The sequence below is a fragment of the Carassius auratus genome, chromosome 18 (genome assembly GCF_003368295.1).
Source record: "Carassius auratus strain Wakin chromosome 18, ASM336829v1, whole genome shotgun sequence".
NCBI classification, from domain to species: domain Eukaryota; kingdom Metazoa; phylum Chordata; class Actinopteri; order Cypriniformes; family Cyprinidae; genus Carassius; species Carassius auratus.
The window spans coordinates 10,732,705-10,751,601 of record NC_039260.1 but is presented as its reverse complement, the minus strand read 5'-3'; the positions used below and the strand labels follow the sequence as shown (position 1 = coordinate 10,751,601).

Sequence of the window (18,897 nt, the reverse complement as noted above, 5' to 3'; positions counted from 1 at the left end):
GAAGTAAAAAGTCAGCTGAAAAATAATCACTCAAGTAAAGTATAGATACCCCAAATTTCTACTTAAGTACAGTAACGAAGTATTTGTACTTCGTTACTTGACACCTCTGCAAACACACACACACACTCTCTCTCTCTCTCTCTCTCTCTCACACACACACACACACACTATCTCTCTTACACACACTCTCTCACACTAACACCATCAGAATCCAGGAGCTTCTCTCCCAAATGCACAGAGACATCTGACAGCAGACGCACATCATTCACACACAACAGCTGGGTTTCTGCAGGTCAGCTGAAGACTTTATAAGACCAAGTGCAGAAAATGTAAGGAATAAATTGAATGAAACACAATATTTCAGTGTGGTCTGTTAATGTAAATGTCTGGTTTTAGCAAAGTCTGAAAAATACAACTTCCAACAGATCTGCACTGTTTTTAAATACCTCTACTAAAACAAAGCAAAACAAAAAAACTCTCTGCTCTGAAACACTATGGCCTGTTTCACAGACAGGGTTTAGAACAAGACAGTCCCTTTAACACATTTTGTTGATTGTAAGTAACACTGCACTTCTACTAACTATCCTGAGATGTATACTTCGCAGGGCACTTCTGTTCGAATATAACAAATGTCAGAAGCAATAAGAGAAACGTACAAAATGTGCAGAGCAGTGGTGCGTGAGAACTGGGATTGAGAACCGCTGCGTTAGAGTATTAGTAGAGTTTTAGTAGACTGGTAGGATTAGGGTTAGAATAATTTGGCATGTATTTGCATAGTAAGACTTAGTTATAGTCAATGTCTGTTGGCAAGCCATGAAAATAAAAGAGTTAGCAGATATTAAGCAAACAGTCTGACGAGAGTTAGTACACATGCAGGTGCAACATTACTTAAAGTCAAACTGTTCACAAGACACCATTAAAATAAAGTGTTACCGAAACAATCATTTCTGGTGTGCATCTCGAGACAAAACATGGGCACGACAGATTTTAAGATCAATCAGAAAATAACTAAAGATTCTTAAATCAAGACACATTTAGGAGGAACAAAATGACTTAAAATAAAAAGTCTTGTTTTCAGAGAAACTGATCAAAAAGAAGTGAATTTATGATTAAAGAACAAATATCTGCCAAAAGGCTCAGAAAAATCTTTATTCAAAGGGAAAACTAATGTTTAGAATCCTTTTATTCATGTTTTAAGCATTAACTCACTTAATTTTGTTAAATTTTTCAAGACTTTATTTAACATTTACATCTAAAGTGAATGCTTATTGATTTAATTATTCATATTTATTTAGAAATATACTACGTACACGACATTCACCTGCTGCTGCAGCGAGGCCAAGCAGCGTTTTATTTATTATTATTTGTAATATTATATTATTTTTCTGTAATGTAGAATCTTTATTTTAAAAAAGTCCAACCTCTCGTAGAGCAGAATGAAGGTAGTGCGCATGCGCCGAGACATCCATCAGCTGACACATACGAGCGCAGTTATGACGTTCATTTCAAAGCGAATCTCCGCAGTTATATTCATTTTATGACACGATATAAACAATACACCAGTCACTCTACAAAAGTGTCACATAACTCAACCAGGGTTTAATGAGTTGTGCAGTAAGAATAAGAGTTTAAACGCCCAGAGGTAATGCACATCATAAATGTATCTGTTTATATATTGTTTTGTATTGTTTTCGTTTTGTCTGGTTTTGTTAAGCGCTTTGAAGGTTAGGTGTGTACGCAGTGTGTGTTTAAATAAAGCTTCCGCTGTTTGAATCCGTGGACTTCCGCGTTTGATCGAGCACTTTCAGCTTGTTTACTGTCTCGAGTCCGGAATAAACTTCACTTTTCCTGCTAAACTGCGCTTCTCTGCTGATCCCAGAGTGTTTTCCGAGAGGATTTTATTCCAGAGGTGTGTTTAGGGTAAACTGCGATACTAATAAACAGCCAGTTATTAATGTACTGTAGTTCAGGATCATTAGTATAATGTCTGTTCTGTTCTGAGTCTGATTGTTTAGATATGATTCATATGTTAATGATTCTGAATTGGTCTGATGTGGGATGTTTGCAGGAATATGAGCAGAAATGCCGTCTGTGTCCACTGCAGTGAAGGATCTGTATCTGTCCACATCACTGAGTGACCTGAACAAGAGGGCAGAGGTCAAACCGGGTCAGACCAGCACCAGGAAGTGAGTGTGACTCTACCATTATTTTAAGAGTTAAATAAAATCACACCAGGGAACATCAAATGAATCCTGTGTCTCCTGATGATATTCTGAGATCTTATGAACTGAAACAATCAATCTGTGTGAGAAACTGATCATTATTTACAGCATTATTACTGTAATCCAGAGTCTTTTCTGTGAACTGATCCTTTTGGACAGTCTGTTTCATTGAAGTGATTTAGTTCACACTGTTTATGTCATCATATACACGATTCTATTATTAAAGCACCCAATATCAGCTCACCTTTCTACATAAACACAGAGAAGCCATAAAGAGGTTGATTTGGGCCTTCGTTCAAGTGTTGTGTTCACGGTGTTCAGTCTGAGTCGAACTGTTTCCTCCGTTCAGTGTCTGTTGAGGAACTGAAGCTGAATCAGTTCGTTCATCAGAATCAGATTCACTGCTGATTCCACTCATTTCATCCAGTTCAGTAAAAAGATCTGGTTCAAAAGAATGATTCGTTTGTGAATGAATCACTCCGGATCATTTGTCTGAGACTCTTGATTACAGTAATAATGCTGTACATACAGTAATGATCAGTTTCTCTTCATAAGATCTCAGAATATCATCAGGAGACACTATGATTTATTTGACTCTTAAAGTGACGGTAGCCATTGACTTGTATATTATGATACACAGAGGAGCATGGTATTGTCTTGAAGTATTCTGCAGTATTGATTGATTAAAGAACATCTCTATTTGTGGCAGCAGATTCTCATAAGCATCGTAAGCACTTAGAAACAGTTTCAGCAGCCATCTGTACAGATCTGATGCTGATGTTCGTGTGTTTCAGTTACGTCCAGAGCGCGTGTAAGATCTTCAAAGCGGCGGAGGAGTGTCGTCTGGACCGCGATGAGGAGAAAGCTTATGTCCTGTACATGAAGTACCTGACGGTCTATGACCTCATCAAGAAGAGACCGGACTTCAAGCAGCAGCAGGTACAGCCCCAGTGCATTGTGGGAGATTTTAATAGTGTAGACGTGACACTGAGGGTGAGATCACTGCGTTACATGTGTGTTATACACACGTTTGTATGATTATTCAGCAGATGCTGTGAACGTGTGTATGTCCTGAAATGTGATGCATGTTCTGTCAGTCACTGTAGTCTTCTGACGTCTTTCAGGAGTTCTTCCTGTCTATGCTGGGACCAACCAGCTTTAAGAAGGCCATCGAGGAGGCAGAGAAGCTTTCAGAGAGTTTGAAGCTCCGGTCAGTCTCAGACACACACACACTCACACACACTCTCTCTCTTCTGTCTCACACACACTCTGTTCACCTGCTGGTGTCCATCTCTCAGGTATGAGGAAGTAGAAGTGCGGAAAAAGCTGGAAGAGAAAGAGAGAAAGGAGGAAACGAGTCGACGAGAAGAAAGTGAAAAAGATGTCCGTGCTTCGCCTCGAGGAGCTTCACAGAAGAAGGACAGTAAGAAGGTGCTGCTGGACTGGAAATCACATCCCTTTGTGTGGCTTCATCATTTGATCTGATAAACTCATTAAGATTACACAAACAAACGTGTTGGTTAACTTAAATAACCTCATCATAACTGTAAAGAAGACAATACTGACATAAAGCAAAAAAGAAAAAAAAAGATTTATTGCTCTCGGCTGAATCAGCCATCAGTAACTGGAAAATGTCTTTAAAAATGTCAGAATGATTGACCTGCACAAGTGTCTGTAAGAGTGAAGCGTGTTGCATTGTGACCCAGTTTCAGTGTGGCTTCATGGGTCCATGATCAGCTTCTGTGATCATGTGACCAGTTTATTTCACTGCTGTAGATAAATAAAGGAACAATATGAATATGCCATAGCGAGATATAAAAAAGAAAAGGTTCCATGTTTTATTAGTTCAACTCGCAGTTGGCGCTCGAGCAGTTAAATGGGTCCAAGTTCAGAGGCCATCATCATGCATGCTTTGATTTGATTTGTTAATTAATGTGTGTGTGTGTGTGTGTGTGTTTTTCAGCAGGTTAACGAGGAACCCAGTAACAGTAAGACTGGAGGTGATAAAGGTGTGTCCCGGCGGAGCGTCATATGTCTGTCTGTGTGTGTGTGTTGTTCTGTGATGTGTGTGTTGTGTCCCATCAGGAAGCATCAGTGCTAAGGATCTGTTCCAGCTGATGAAGGATCCCAGTATCAGTGTGCTGGTGATGGACGCGCGCAGCAGACAGGACTTCCAGGAGTCTCAGATGTGTGTCCCGTCTCAGACGTACATCAGTGTTCCTGAGGAGGCCATCAGTCCAGGGTCAGTCCCAAACACACACACACACACACACACACTCATCTCAATTCACTATCATCTTCCCAGTCACCCATCATCACTCTCACATCTCTACACATGCTAGCCAGTCTCAAATAATAGTGAAGTCTGCATTTCACGTATTCCAAAAATCGATTTTTTTTAAATGCAACTGATCAAAGATTCATCCTTATGTTTCATGTTATACATGAAATTATATGTTTTTGAGCTTGTAACCTTTTAACTTGTAACTCGTGTGTGAGTATTGAATGCTCTCGCGTGCGTGAGTATTGAATGCTCTCGCGTGCGTGCCTATTGAATGCTCTCGCGTGCGTGCGTATTGAATGCTCTCGCGTGCGTGCGTGCGTGCGTGCGTATTGAATGCTCTCGCGTGCGTGCGTGAGTATTGAATGCTCTCGCGTGCGTGCGTGAGTATTGAATGCTCTCGCGTGCGTGCGTGAGTATTGAATGCTCTCGCGTGCGTGCGTGAGTATTGAATGCTCTGGCATTCGTGCGTGCGTGAGTATTGAATGCTCTCGCATGTATACTCGTTTGTACGAGTATTGAATTCTCTTGCGTGCGTGCGTGAGTACTGAATGCTTTCACGTGTATACTTGTTTGTATTGAATGCTCTCGCGTGTATACTCGTTTGTATGATTATTGAATGCTCTCACGTGCGTGCATGAGTATTGAATGCTCTCGAGTGCGTGCGTGAGTATTGAATGCTCTCGAGTGCGTGCGTGAGTATTGAATGCTCTCGAGTGCGTGCGTGAGTATTGAATACTCTCGCGTGCAGGAGTGAGTATTGAATGTTCTCTCGTGCGTACGTGAGTATTGAATGCTCTCGCGTGCGTGCGTGAGTATTGAATGCTCTGGCGTGCGTGCATGAGTATTGAATGCTCTGGCGTGCGTGCGTGAGTATTGAATGCTCTGGCGTGCGTGAGTATTGAATGCTCTGGCGTGCGTGCGTGAGTATTGAATGCTCTGGCGTGCGTGCGTGAGTATTGAATGCTCTGGCGTGCGTGCGTGAGTATTGAATGCTCTGGCGTGCGTGCGTGAGTATTGAATGCTCTGGCGTGCGTGCGTGAGTATTGAATGCTCTGGCGTGCGTGAGTATTGAATGCTCTGGCGTGCGTGCGTGAGTATTGAATGCTCTGGCGTGCGTGCGTGAGTATTGAATACTCTCACGTGCAGGAGTGAGTGAGTATTGAATGCTCTCACGTGTATACTCATTTGTATGAGTATTGAATGCTCTCGCGTGCGTGCGTGCGTGAGTATTGAATGCTCTCGAGTGCGTGCGTGCTTGAGTACTGAATGCTTTCGCGTGTATACTCGTTTTTTTATTGAATGCTCTCGCGTGTATACTCATTTGTATGTGTATTGAATGCTCTCGCGTGCGTGAGTGAGTATTGATTGCTCTCGCGTGCGTGCGTGAGTGAGTATTGATTGCTCTCACATGTATACTCGTTTGTATGAGTATTGAATGCTCTCGAGTGAAAGAGTGAGTATTGAATGCTCTCGCGTGCGTGCGTGAGTATTGAATGCTCTCGCGTGCGTGCGTGAGTATTGAATGCTCTCGCGTGCGTGCGTGAGTATTGAATGCTCTCGCGTGCGTGTGTGAGTATTGAATGCTCTCGCGTGCGTGTGTGAGTATTGAATGCTCTCGCGTGCGTGAGTACTGAAAGCTCTCGCATGCGTGAGTATTGAATGCTCTCGTGTGTATACTCGTTTGTATGAGTATTGAATGCTCTCGAGTGCGTGAGTATTGAATGCTCTCGCGTGCGTGCGTGAGTATTGAATGCTCTCGCGTGCTTATGTGAGTATTGAATGCTCTTGCGTGCTTACGTGAGTATTGAATGCTCTCGCGTGTATATTCGTTTGTATGAGTATTGAATGCTCTCGCGGGCATAAGTATTGAATGTTCTCGCATTCGTGTGTGAGTATTGAATGCTCTCGCGTGCGTGAGTACTGAAAGCTCTTGCGTACGTGAGTATTGAATGCTCTCGTGTGTATACTCGTTTGTATGAGTATTGAATGTTCTGGCGTGCGAGCATGAGTATTGAATGCTCTCGTGTGTGTGAGTGAGTATTGAATGCTCTCGTGTGTGTGAGTGAGTATTGAATGCTCTCGTTTGTGTGAGTGAGTATTGAATGCTCTCGCGTGCGTGCGTGAGTATTGAATGCTCTCGCGTGCGTGCGTGAGTATTGAATGCTCTGGCGTGCGTGCGTGAGTATTGAATGCTCTGGTGTGCGTGCGTGAGTATTGAATGCTCTCGCGTGCGTGCGTGAGTATTGAATGCTCTGGCATTCGTGAGTGAGTGAGTATTGAATGCTCTCTTATGTATACTCGTTTGTACGAGTATTGAATTCTCTTGCGTGCGTGCGTGAGTACTGAATGCTTTCACGTGTATACTTGTTTGTATTGAATGCTCTCGCGTGTATACTCGTTTGTATGATTATTGAATGCTCTCACGTGCGTGCATGAGTATTGAATGCTCTCGAGTGCGTGCGTGAGTATTGAATGCTCTTGAGTGCGTGCGTGAGTATTGAATGCTCTCGAGTGCGTGCGTGAGTATTGAATACTCTCGCGTTCAGGAGTGAGTATTGAATGTTCTCTCGTGCGTACGTGAGTATTGAATGCTCTCGCGTGCGTGAGTATTGAATGCTCTGGCGTGCGTGCATGAGTATTGAATGCTCTGGCGTGCGTGCATGAGTATTGAATGCTCTGGCGTGCGTGCGTGAGTATTGAATGCTCTGGCGTGCGTGCGTGAGTATTGAATGCTCTGGCGTGCGTGCGTGAGTATTGAATACTCTCACGTGCAGGAGTGAGTGAGTATTGAATGCTCTCACGTGTATACTCATTTGTATGAGTATTGAATGCTCTGGTGTGCGTGCGTGAGTATTGAATACTCTCACGTGCAGGAGTGAGTGAGTATTGAATGCTCTCACGTGTATACTCATTTGTATGAGTATTGAATGCTCTCGCGTGCATGTGTGAGTATTGAATGCTCTCGCGTGCGTACGTGAGTATTGAATACTCTCGCGTGTATACTCGTTTGTATGAGTATTGAATGCTCTCGCGAGTATACTCTTTTGTATTGAATGCTCTCGCGTGTATACTCGTTTGTATGAGTATTGAATGCTCTCGCATACGCATGCGTGAGTATGGAATGTTCTCGCGTGTATACTCGTTTGTATGAGTATTGAATGCTCTCGCGTGCATGTGTGAGTGTTGAATGCTCTCGCGTGCGTACGTGAGTATTGAATACTCTCGCGTGTATACTCGTTTGTATGAGTATTGAATGTTCTCGCGAGTATACTCTTTTGTATTGAATGCTCTTGCGTGTATACTCATTTGTATGAGTATTGAATGCTCTCGCGTGCATGTGTGAGTGTTGAATGCTCTCGCGTGCGTACGTGAGTATTGAATACTCTCGCGTGTATACTCGTTTGTATGAGTATTGAATGTTCTCGCGAGTATACTCTTTTGTATTGAATGCTCTTGCGTGTATACTCGTTTGTATGAGTATTGAATGCTCTCGCCTGCACTGGTATTGAATGCTCTCGTGTATTGCTGATGTTCAGGGTGACGGTGAACCAGATCGAGCTGAAGCTCCCTGCGGTGTCTCTGGACGACTGGAAGCGCAGAGGATTCGTGGATTATGTGGTTCTGCTGGACTGGTTCAGCTGCGTCTCTGATCTCAAACTGGGCTCCACTCTACAGAGTCTGAAGGATGCTCTATATAAGGTACTGTAGGGCTGGCACTGTATCTCCTGCTCATCGTGTGTCGTATCTAATGTGTGTGTGTGTGTGTGGTATCGGACACGTGTATGTGTGTGTGTGTCGTATCGTATCTGATGTGTGTGTCGTATCTGGTGTTTGTGTGTCGTATCTGGTGTTTGTGTGTCATATCTGATGGGTTTGTGTGTGTGTGCAGTGGGACAGTAGTACGATCCTGCGCAGTGAGCCTCTGGTGCTGGATGGAGGATATGATAACTGGCTGCTCTTTTACCCAATGTACACCAGCAACGCTAAGGTCAAACCCCCCGACAGCAGACGGCCAGCACACTGCCGCAGCGTGAGTATCACAGCACACACGAAACAATTAAAAATCCAGCTTGGGTTAAAAAAAAAAAAACACTGTCCCTTTAAGGCCTGTTAACACCAAAGACAATAAGTATAATGATAACTATAACATTTTAATAATAAATCTGTGAGAATAATGAAATCACACCAGAAATATAATGGATACAGAGGAATGATATCATTGGAATCTCTTTCAGAACAATGTTTTCCATCTGATGAATGATTAAAACATTGACAGCCAATCAGAATCCATCAAGCTATAAAAAGCTTGAGCATTTAAAGCGACAGGTGACAAAACTGCAGCACTTATAATAACCAGAACATTATTGTGTGGGGGTGTGGATGCTAATAATAATTATGGTTATAGTTGTTGTTCTTGGTGTGAGCGTTCTTAATCTCAGTGTATCTCTGTTCTGATCCGTGACGCTGCTGCTGTGGTTTCAGTGAACTTCTCGTACCCGTCTCTGGAGGAGCCTGAACCCGTGAGTGTGTGTGAGGAGCCCGCAGAAGTGCAGCTCAACGGCAGAACCGTGGACTCCGAGCCACCCGCAGAGCCACCCGCATACACACCCACACAACAACCTGTAAATACAGACGCCGCTGCGCCTCGACACACTCCACAGGTGAGTTACACCTGGAGCAGGGCCCTCACACACACACACACACACACACACACACACACTAACCTTTCTCTGAACGCAGGTCGACCGCTCCAAGAAACCAGCAGTGACCGCAAAGCTCAGCGAAGAGCCCTCAGTGAGCGACGGCCCCGCTGCACACAACGGCCCCGTGATGCCCGACCGCTCCGCTAAACCCCCGCTGGACCCGTCCAGAGCTCTGAGTGAAGAGGAGCGCAGGGAGATCCACGCCGAGACTCTCAGTCTGATGGAGAAAGCCCGAAAAGAGCAGGAGCAGCGCAAACGAGCCCTGGAGGAGAGAGAGACGGCCGAGAGACATCAGCGAGAACAGAGCGAGAGGAAGAAGGAGGAGGAGGAGAAGCAGGAGAGGAAGAAGCTGGAGAGACAGACGGCAGAAGAGAAGGATCAGAGAGACGACAGGAACAGGAGAGCGCAGAAGGACGTCCCGCTGGACGCTGCCATGAAGAGCATGTCCCTGGACTCACCTGCACCCTTCAGCGCTGTGAGAGACACACACACACACATTTACACTCTCACACACATTCACACTCTCACACACGCACTCGCTCTTTCTTTCTGTGTGATATTGACCAAAAAATACATCCCAACATGTTATGGGATTGTTTTGTGTAGAAACATCACTCGTGCTCATGTGATGCATATTAACTATATCATTTCACATAAAAATACAACAAAACTTCAGCTGGGGGAAATTGGCAACATCAGCTTAAAGCTACGGTAGGGAACTTTTGACGCTCTAGCGGTTAATAAACAGAACTGCTTGCGTCTTGCGGAAGAACATCGTAGCCGGAACTACTTCTCTCTGTTTATGTCTATGAAGAATCACAAAGGTACTGGGTTACTCCGCCGCGGTACCCCCGAAGCAGTCTAAAATAGTCCGAATATAAACACTTATTATAGGTGTACCCTAGTGATTCAGGACAAGCCAAAAACACGGTTAGGAAAATGGATTCATGGTGTACTCACTTATTATATACATTTTTCTACATTTTGAACACAAACAAAGTTACGGACCGCAGATCTGATTGGTTGTTTCTTACCGGGAGCGGTCCGTAACTGCAAATAGCAATAGGACACTGGGAGGAGCCAGAGGAGCTGGATTTTTACACAGATTATCTGTCTCATATTCTACTGTCAGGACATAATGACAGGTTTATTAATATGTAAAAAATATATATTTACAAAAGTTACCTACTGCAGCTTTAAGTTTTACATTTTGGGGCAATCAAACAGAAATAATATGTAGAGAAAATGTGTGCAAAGTGTGTTTTTGAGAAGAAAGAAACAAACTCAGCTCACACATTGTTAAAACTCCACATCACACACTTGAACAGGAGTGTGTAACGTGTGTGTGTGTGTGTTGCAGAGGGAGTCTCTGACCCGAGCACACAGTGAGGAGATGGGCCGGACCGTCCCTGGGCTGCCGGACGGCTGGATGAAGGTCAGAGGAGCAGGAGTTTGTCGTGTTGTTGTTGTTGTTGTTGTTGTTGTTGTTTCTAACCCTCGTCTCTGCAGTTTCTGGACACAGTGACGGGCACCTACAGATATTACCACTCTCCCACCAACCGCGTGCACCTGTACCCCCCGGAGGTCCACACGCCTCAGGTCCAGCCCAGCGCCGCTAAACCCAAACCTCCGCCCGCAGAGACGGAGAAAGAGAAGGAGCAGGAGCGAGAGAGAGAGAAGGAGAGAGAGAGAGAGCAGTCCAAACTCAAACGCTCTTACTCCTCTCCAGACATCAGCCAAGAGCTGAGCACAGAGACCAGCAGAAAACCTGCAGCCACGCCCACCTTCAGCAGAGACAACAAGTACACACACACACACACACACACCTTCAGCAGAGACAACAAGTACACACACACACACACACACACACACACACCTTCAGCAGAGACAACAAGTACACACACACACACACACACACACACCTTCAGCAGAGACAACAAGTACACACACACACACACACACCTTCAGCAGAGACAACAAGTACACACACACACACACACACACACACACACACCTTCAGCAGAGACAACAAGTACACACACACACACACACACACACCTTCAGCAGAGACAACAAGTACACACACACACACACCACACACACACACACACACACCTTCAGCAGAGACAACAAGTACACACACACACACACACACACACCTTCAGCAGAGACAACAAGTACACACACACACACACACACCTTCAGCAGAGACAACAAGTACACACACACACACACACCTTCAGCAGAGACAACAAGTACACACACACACACACACCTTCAGCAGAGACAACAAGTACACACACACACACACACACCTTCAGCAGAGACAACAAGTACACACACACACACACACACACACACACACACCTTCAGCAGAGACAACAAGTACACACACACACACACACACACACACCTTCAGCAGAGACAACAAGTACACACACACACACACACACACACACACACACACCTTCAGCAGAGACAACAAGTACACACACACACACACACACACACACCTTCAGCAGAGACAACAAGTACACACACACACACACACACCTTCAGCAGAGACAACAAGTACACACACACACACACACACACACACACCTTCAGCAGAGACAACAAGTACACACACACACACACACAACACACCTTCAGCAGAGACAACAAGTACACACACACACACACACACACACACACACACACCTTCAGCAGAGACAACAAGTACACACACACACACACACACACCTTCAGCAGAGACAACAAGTACACACACACACACACACCTTCAGCAGAGACAACAAGTACACACACACACACACACCTTCAGCAGAGACAACAAGTACACACACACACACACACCTTCAGCAGAGACAACAAGTACACCACACACACACACACACCTTCAGCAGAGACAACAAGTACACACACACACACACACACACACACACACACACCTTCAGCAGAGACAACAAGTACACACACACACACACACACACACCTTCAGCAGAGACAACAAGTACACACACACACACACACACACACACACACACCTTCAGCAGAGACAACAAGTACACACACACACACACACACACACACACCTTCAGCAGAGACAACAAGTACACACACACACACACACACACCTTCAGCAGAGACAACAAGTACACACACAAACACACACCTTCAGCAGAGACAACAAGTACACACACACACACACACCTTCAGCAGAGACAACAAGTACACACACACACACAACCACACCTTCAGCAGAGACAACAAGTACCACACCAACACCACACCTTCAGCAGAGACAACAAGTACACACACACACACACACACACCTTCAGCAGAGACAACAAGTACACACACACACACACACCTTCAGCAGAGACAACAAGTACACACACACACACACACACACACCTTCAGCAGAGACAACAAGTACACACACACACACACCACACCTTCAGCAGAGGACAACAAGTACACACACACACACACACACCTTCAGCAGAGACAACAAGTACACACACACACACACACACCACACACACACACCTTCAGCAGAGACAACAAGTACACACACACACACACACACACACCTTCAGCAGAGACAACAAGTACACACACACACCACACACACCTTCAGCAAGAGACAACAAGTACACACACACACACACACCTTCAGCAGAGACAACAAGTACACACACACACACACACACACACACACCTTCAGCAGAGACAACAAGTACACACACACACACACACACCTTCAAGCAGAGACAACAAGTACACACACACACACACACCTTCAGCAGAGACAACAAGTACACACACAACACACCTTCAGCAGAGACAACAAGTACACACACACACACACACACACACACACACACACACACACACACACCTTCAGCAGAGACAACAAGTACACACACACACACACACACACACACACACACACACACAACACCTTCAGCAGAGACAACAAGTACACACACACACCACACACACACACACCTTCAGCAGAGACAACAAGTACACACACACACAACACACACACACACACACCTTCAGCAGAGACAACAAGTACACACACACACACACACACACACACACACCTTCAGCAAGACAACAAGACACACACACACACACACCTTCAGCAGAGACAACAAGTACACACACACACCACACACCTTCAGCAGAGACAACAAGTACACACACACACACACACACCTTCAGCAGAGACAACAAGTACACACACACACACACACCTTCAGCAGAGACAACAAGTACACACACACACACACACCTTCAGCAGAGACAACAAGTACACACACACACACACACCTTCAGCAGAGACAACAAGTACACACACACACACACACACACCTTCAGCAGAGACAACAAGTACACACACACACACACACACCTTCAGCAGAGACAACAAGTACACACACACACACACACACACACACACCTTCAGCAGAGACAACAAGTACACACACACACACACACCTTCAGCAGAGACAACAAGTACACACACACACACACACACACCTTCAGCAGAGAACAACAAGTACACACACACACACACACACCTTCAGCAGAGACAACAAGTACACACACACACACACACACACACACACACCTTCAGCAGAGACAACAAGTACACACACACACACACACACACACACACACCTTCAGCAGAGACAACAAGTACACACACACACACACACACACACACACACCTTCAGCAGAGACAACAAGTACACACACACACACACACACCTTCAGCAGAGACAACAAGTACACACACACACACACACACACACACCTCTCTCTCTCTGTCTCTCACACACCACACACACACACACACCTCTCTCTCTCTCTCTGTCTCTCTGTCTCTCACACACACACAGACACACACACACAGTTGTTCACCGGTGTGCTGGTGTGTGTTTGTGTCTCAGGCCGCTGGTCACCGCTGCTGCTTACTCTAAGGTGGAGGTCACTCGTCCGTCTGCTGCTAAGATCCGGAGCCTGAACCCAGTGTTTGGAGGTCAGGGGCCGTTGCTAACAGGCCTCCGTAACCTCGGCAACACCTGCTACATGAACTCCATCCTCCAGTGTCTGTGTAACACGGTCGCCATGGCAGACTACTTCAACAGGAACATCTATCAGGACGACATCAACCGGTAACTGTCCTCCACACGTCACTGAGTGTCAGACGAGCACGTGCAGTGTGACTCAGAGAGTGTGTGTGTGTGTGTGTGTGTGCGTGCGTCTCACAGGGCAATATTCTGGGTCACAAGGGCGAGGTGGCCGAGGAGTTCAGCGTCATCATGAAGGCGCTGTGGTCAGGACAGTACAAGATGATCAGTCCGCAGGATTTTAAAGGCACCATCTGTAAAATCAACAACCGCTTCTCCAGCTACGAGCACCAGGACTCTCAGGAGCTACTGCTGTTCCTCATGGACGGCCTGCACGAGGATCTCAATAAGGTACAGCTCCAGTGTGTTCTGCAGGAGACACACACACACACACACACTCTCTCTCTCTCATTCTCTCTCACACACACACACACACACACACACACTCTCTCTCTCGTTCTCTCTCACACACACACACTCTCTCTCTCTCTCGTTCTCTCACACACACACACACACTCTCTCTCTCTCATTCTCTCTCACACACACACACACACACACACACACACACTCTCTCTCTCTCTCGTTCTCTCTCTCACACACACACACACACTCTCTCTCTCTCTCGTTCTCTCACACACACACACACACTCTCTCTCTCTCTCATTCTCTCTCTCACACACACACACACACTCTCTCTCTCTCTCTTGTTCTCTCTCACACACACACACACACACACACACACACACACACACACACACACACTCTCTCTCTCTCTCTCTCTCTCTCTCTCTCTCTCTTTCACACACACACACACTCTCTCTCTCTCTCTCTTTCACACACACACACACTCTCTCTCTCTCTCTCTTTCACACACACACTCTCTCTCTCTCTCTCTCTCTTTCACACACACACACACACACACACACACACACTCTCTCTCTCTCTCTCTCGTTCTCTCTCTTTCACACACACACACACACACTCTCTCTCTCTCTCTCTCTTTCACACACACACACACTCTCTCTCTCTCTCTTTCACACACACACACACACACACACACTCTCTCTCTCTCGCTCTCTCTCTCTCTCTCTCTCACTCACACACACACACACTCTCTCTCTCTCCCGGTCAGGCGGACAAGCGGCGCGGGTACAAGGAGGAGGACATCGATCATCTGGACGACGTGAGCGCTGCAGAGCTGGCCTGGTCCAAACACAAGCTCCTGAACGAGTCCATCATCGTGGCTCTGTTCCAGGGTCAGTTCAAGTCCACGGTCCAGTGCATGAGCTGCCAGCACAAGTCACGCACCTTCGAGACCTTCATGTACCTGACCCTGGAGATGACGTCCAGCAGCAAGTGCTCACTACAGGTCTCACACACACACACACACACACAGGATGTACTACTGTTCACACTGGCTCCAGAACCTAACAATGACACAAGCCTGAACAATGCATCTGAAAAAATAAATAAATTATGACATCACAAAGGCTGAGATTTAATAGAAATAGAAATGAACGGTGAAATGCAGCAGTGTTTGTTTACATGCGTGCAGCTCATGATCCTGAACTCCAGGTGTGTTTGTGCTCTCATCTTCGTGTTTCCTGGCTTGTTTACAGACTTCATAATATTTTCACACAAATTACATTTTGGGAAATGATTGCTATTCATTTTGTGTGCCAGTCTGAAACAGAGATTGGACAAAATAAAACAAAACAAAAGCGGGCAGTTGCTGACCGATTGATGTGTGAACCTAACCCTAATTCTGATGATTATAACTGACAACTAAGGAAAATCCCAAATTCTTTATCTCAGAAAATACTGAGTTGTGTCTCTTGTGTCTGAATGACTGCAGCAATGCGGCGTGGCATGGAGTGGATCAGTCTGTGGCACTGCTCAGGTGTTATGAGAGACCAGGTTACTCTGATAGTGGCCTTCAGATCTTCTGCACTCTTGGGTCTGAAATATCACATCTTCCTCTTCACAATACTCCACAGATTCTCTCTGGGGTTAAGGTCAGGGGAGTTTGCTGGCAAATTAAGAACAGGGATACCATGGTCCTTAAACCAGGTACTGGTAGCTTTATCACTGTGTGCAGGTGAGAGTCCTGTTGGAAAATGAAATCTGCATCTCCATAAAGTTGGTCAGCAGCAGGAAGCATGAAGTGCTCTAAAACTTCCTGGTATACGGCTGTGTTGACCTTTGACCTCAGAAAACACAGTGGATCAACACCAGCAGATGACATGGCAGCCCAAACCATCACTGACTGTGGAAACTCTACACTGGACTCAAGCAACGAGGATTGTGTTCCTCTCCTCTCTTCCTCCAGACTCTGGGACCCTGATTTACTTTCATCAGAGAAGATAACTGTGCACCACTCAGCAGCAGTCCAGTCCTTTCTGAAGTGAGACGCTTCTGACGCTGTCTGTTGTTCAAGAGTGTCTTGACACAAGGAATGTGAAGCTGAAACCCATGTCTTGCAGACGTCTGTGTGTAGTGATTCTTGAAGCACTGGCTCCAGCTGCAGTCCACTCTTTGTGAATCTCCCCCACATTTCTGAATGGGTTTTGTTTCACAATCCTCTCCAGGGTGCAGTTATCTCTATTGCTTGTACACTTTTCTACACATCTTTTCCTTCCCTTCTCCTCTCTATTAATGTGCTTGGACACAGAGCTCTGTGAACAGCCAGCCTCTTTTGCAATGACCTTTTGTGTCTTGCCCTCCTTGTGCAAGGTGTCAAAGGTCGTCTTTTGGACAACTGTCAGGTCAGCAGTCTTCCCCATGTTTGTGTGTCCTACAGAACTAGACTGAGAGATCATTTAAAGGCTTTGCAGGTGTTTTGAGTTAATTAGTTGATTAGACTGTGACACCAGGTGTCTTCAATATTGAACCTTTTCACAATATTAACATTTTCTGAGATACAGAATTTGGGATTTTCCTTAGTTGTCAGTTATAATCATCAAAATTAACAGAAAAAAACATTTAAAATATATCAGTCTGTGTGTAATGAATGAATATAATATACAAGTTTAACTTTTTGAATGGAATTAGTCAAATAAACTTTATGATGATATTCTTATTAATGACCAGCACCTGTATAATCAATGTAATATTTTTTATAATAATTTAAATTACATTTTTATTCTCATATTGATCATTCATCATGCTCACTGTTCTGATGATGATGATGATGATGATGATGAAGACTAGTTCCAGCGATGGTTTGATGTGTTTGTGCAGGACTGTCTGAAGCTGTTCTCTAAAGAGGAGCGTCTGACCGACAGCAACCGCTTCTACTGCCGCCGCTGTAAGACACACCGAGACGCCATCAAGAAGATGCAGATCTGGAAACTTCCTCCCATTCTCCTCGTACACTTGAAACGGTGAGTGACGTCTGCAGCGCAGGGCTCTGGTGTCCAGGAGAGCAGCGGCTCACGTGTGTGTGTGTGTGTGTGTGTGTAAGGTTCAAGTACGACGGCCGCTGGAGGGAGAAGCTGCAGACGCTGGTGGATTTCCCGCTGGATAATCTGGACCTGTCACAGTACGTCATCGGACCCAAACACAACCTGAAGAAGTACAACCTGTACGCTGTGTCTGTGAGTACCAGACCACACACACACACACACACACTATCTCTCACTCTCAGGTGATGATGTGTGGTCTCGTCTCTGCAGAATCATTACGGAGGGCTGGACGGCGGTCACTACACGGCGTACTGTAAGAATCCTCTGAAGCAGCGCTGGTTCAAGTTTGATGATCACGAGGTGTCCGATGTCTCCGCCTCCTCGGTGCGCTCGGCCGCCGCCTACATCTTCTTCTACTCGTCTCTATGAGGGACAGCGACAGGGCGTCACCATGGTGACCGGGTGATTGACACATGCTTGACATGCAGCTGTGGGCGGAGCTAAAGCCCTATCCATGAGGACTGATGGACACTTCTCTGAGGGAACGCCTCTCTCTCTCTCTCTCTCTCTCTCTCTCAGTGGCGTCTGTATTCCTGCAGGAGTCTGAACACAGGAGCTTTGATCTGCTCTGGACGTGTGAGATTAGACGTCCATATAAGCGCACTATAATCTTAACCCCTCATTAGATGTGCAATGTTTCGTTTATTTATATGGTGACCAAATATAACGGGTGCTGCCAGATCCGAAAGCGAGCTGATGGTTAACAGTAAATAACACACACTAGTCATTATCATCACGCACTAAAGCGCAGTGAGCTTGGGCCTGCTCTGCTCTGTAGGCTAGTGTTCAGGGATCAGCTGACCGCAGCGGTGCAGTGACCCTCATCGACTGAGACAGCTGATTAACCCATCGGTCACCCAGCGGTCAGCAATATCTCTGAGTCTGACACACAGCTGTCTCTCTACTAATACTCCTCTGAATCCAGCTGCTCGACAGTGACCCATTCTGCAGCGTCTCTCTTCTGATGAACGGACTGATTCTCTCACATGGTTTCTTATTATATTAAGCGCAATCTTTAAATCCATGTATTAGCCTATAAACCTTAAACATGCATTAATAAACAGATGTAAACACAGG

At 45.7% G+C, this 18,897-nt stretch overlaps 1 protein-coding gene and 1 pseudogene across 1 annotated transcript in view; one reads left to right on the top strand and one right to left on the bottom strand.

Moving 5' to 3' along the window:
- LOC113118435 (histidine decarboxylase-like) overlaps nucleotides 1-9,368 on the bottom strand; it is a 23,211-nt gene extending 13,843 nt beyond the window's left edge. Inside the window, exon 1 of the mRNA XM_026287592.1 lies at nucleotides 9,231-9,368. The gene's annotated coding sequence lies outside the window, so the exon portion shown is untranslated. The remainder of the gene's footprint in view (nucleotides 1-9,230) is intronic.
- Nucleotides 1,764-18,897, top strand: LOC113118436 (ubiquitin carboxyl-terminal hydrolase 8-like; annotated as a pseudogene).